The sequence below is a fragment of the Danio rerio genome, chromosome 13, assembly GCF_052040795.2.
Source record: "Danio rerio strain M-AB ecotype USA chromosome 13, GRCz13ab, whole genome shotgun sequence".
Lineage (NCBI taxonomy): Eukaryota > Metazoa > Chordata > Actinopteri > Cypriniformes > Danionidae > Danio > Danio rerio.
In genome coordinates this window covers 55,397,501-55,400,000 of record NC_141033.1, presented here as the reverse complement: position 1 = coordinate 55,400,000, position 2,500 = coordinate 55,397,501, and the positions used below count along the sequence as shown (strand labels likewise).

At 40.0% G+C, this 2,500-nt stretch overlaps 1 protein-coding gene across 6 annotated transcripts in view; it reads left to right on the top strand.

Moving 5' to 3' along the window:
* klc1b (kinesin light chain 1b) overlaps window positions 1-987 on the top strand; it is a 30,509-nt gene extending 29,522 nt beyond the window's left edge. For all 6 annotated transcript variants that reach the window (XR_015504968.1, XM_087277577.1, XM_087277580.1 and 3 more), the window contains one exon: window positions 1-987. This exon is cut by the window's left edge and continues 182 nt beyond it. The gene's annotated coding sequence lies outside the window, so the exon portion shown is untranslated.
* The last annotated feature ends 1,513 nt before the right edge of the window (window positions 988-2,500 follow it).

Here is a 2,500-nt window from a genome sequence, read left to right as displayed (position 1 = left end):
CCCTGATGCACACACACCCCCTGATGCTCACACAGACGCAGAGAGACGGGAGTGTGTTCCAGCAGTCCTGGCGGAGGTCTGATGCCGGCTGCTGGTACTCTATAAAGCCATATGAGATCCTGATGCTGCATTCTGGGAGAGGGACCTGCTGCTGCTGCTGCTTTTATATATATATATGGGTAATGATGTGTAAACGCTGCATGTAAAGCAGTGGATGATGTTACCCGAGTCATATTTGTCTATTTTTATATGTGCAGATGCTCTGTGTAATGCTGATGTGTAGACTGCACGCTGTTATTTTAGGTCATGGTATCAGGGTTTGACTATCTTCATCGTGAGGGTTGCTGTATTAATATGGTCATGGTTTTCAGGCTCTGCTCGGCTCTTCAGGATCATTTGTGTTTCTTTTATTCTGGTTTTCTCTTCATCGTGCTGGCTGGTGTTTGAATGTAAATAGGATTGATATGAGAGAGTCTGAGATCTGCTGGTTTTATAAAGCTGTTTGATGAGTTTAAGTGTTCTCAGGGTCTGAAGAAGCCGAATCCGCTGTTACTTTCACAGCAGATGATATTAATGATGTACTCGACTATACACTGTTTACTGAACTCTCTATATTAATCAGGCCACTCGAGTCCTACAGATGTGCAGGATTAGGTAAAAAAACTAATATATTACAATTTTAATCTGATGTCTTACTCTTTAAACAGACAACATTAGCACATACTCTAACCTGGCTTTCCTTATAAAGAGACTGTTTAGTTCATCTGTCGTGTTTAGAAAGTGCTGTGAGATTGGGATGTAGTACCTTTTCCTCCAACGCTGCACATGTGGACCAAAGCTGTCGTCAAAGAGTTTATTTTTCTGGGATATTTGCCTCTTATTTTCGCTTAATCTGTTACCAACGATGCCTTGAGTTACTGCAATGCCCAAATATATGGAGAAAACAGTGTGCTCTCTTTATTAATAGTTATAAATTGCCAAATCTTCCTCCCGCTCACGAGTGTGTTCCTTATTTACCTGTGTGTGTGTGTGTGTGTGTGTGTGTGTGTGTGTGTGTGTGTGTGTGTGTGTGTGTGTGTGTGTGTGTGTGTGTGTGTGTGTGTTAGCAGGTCATGTTCTCCTGCAGCTAATCTTCATTAGACAGATCTGGAGCTCAGAGTAGTTTATTGTTCTAGATTTGTTCTGTGTCTTTAATTAGTTTAATTATATCTCATATTTATGCAGCAAAGCTAACTCAGGGGTGGGCAAACTCGGTCCTGGAGGGCCGGTGTCCTGCACAGTTTAGCTCCAACTCTAATCAAACACAGCTGCTTATAGATTTCTGGTGATCTTGAAGACACTGATTAGCATGTTCAGGTGTGTTTGACACTGATTAGCATGTTCAGGTGTGTTTGATTAGCATGTTCAGGTGTGTTTGATTAGTGTTGATTAGATGCCGGCCCTCCAGGACCGAGTTTGCCCACCCCTGAGCTAACTGCTTTCACAAAGCGCTTCCCGCTTCAGAAAAGCGCGCGCTGCTGCATAGTTCAAAAACTAACGGCTATTTAACGGAACTAGTTTAGATCAACTGACGAGTTGTTCTGTTTACCAGCGCGCTGAACTGACGGGAAGCAGAGACGCCGGCTTCAGCACTGATCGACAGTCAGCTCTGTGGTACAGATTATTGTTTAGCTGACTTGATTGTTTAATGTTGTAGTAGAGGAATATATATCAATCTTGCAGTTAACTGTTTTGGGATTGATTACACACGGATGGATTATTGTGATTAACAGTAGGGCTCATTCCACCGATGGGTGCCCTTCACCTCTGGAACTCTTCAATTAAACTTTATTTATTTATTACAAACTGAATTCAACAACAGGATCTTTAAATCTGTACTCGTCCATTTAGGTATAATTATTATTATTATTTTTATTTAACTTTACACAGATTTAAAGTGTTTGGGTAAAGTTATAGGGTCATGTTGAAATGTTCAATTTGATGTTGGCGACATGAATAAAAGATGCTTTTTATAATAATTTAAATAATGTGAGATATATTTCTATATACATCAAACTCTGAAAGGGTTATTAGACATTTAGGCTACATGTTGAAGCTACTGAACATCAACAAATATAATTCCTCAATTCAAGACGACCTTCATATATGACACATAATAACCCATATGATTTTAAACACTTTTCATTTCACTACAGTCATCACTGAATTATGTTTTATTGTAATGAAGATTCAGGTCATGATAATTCAGAGGGGGCAGTGCTGTCTGCGCCGCAGCTCGTCTACTCGGATGCTTTTGCTGAATATAGTGTGCACTTTTGAGTGTGTATCATGTTGTTTACGCCTTGTCAATAATTGTGCCACACATATTTTTATGATTTTGCAGCAATACATTAATCTGCCATTCGCTTGTCTTTGGGTTTTCATGGTTAATAATAATCAAAGATCTTCATTAGAGCTCAGCACAGTGGTGCTGCAGATGAAACCTGCACATCTGCACTTT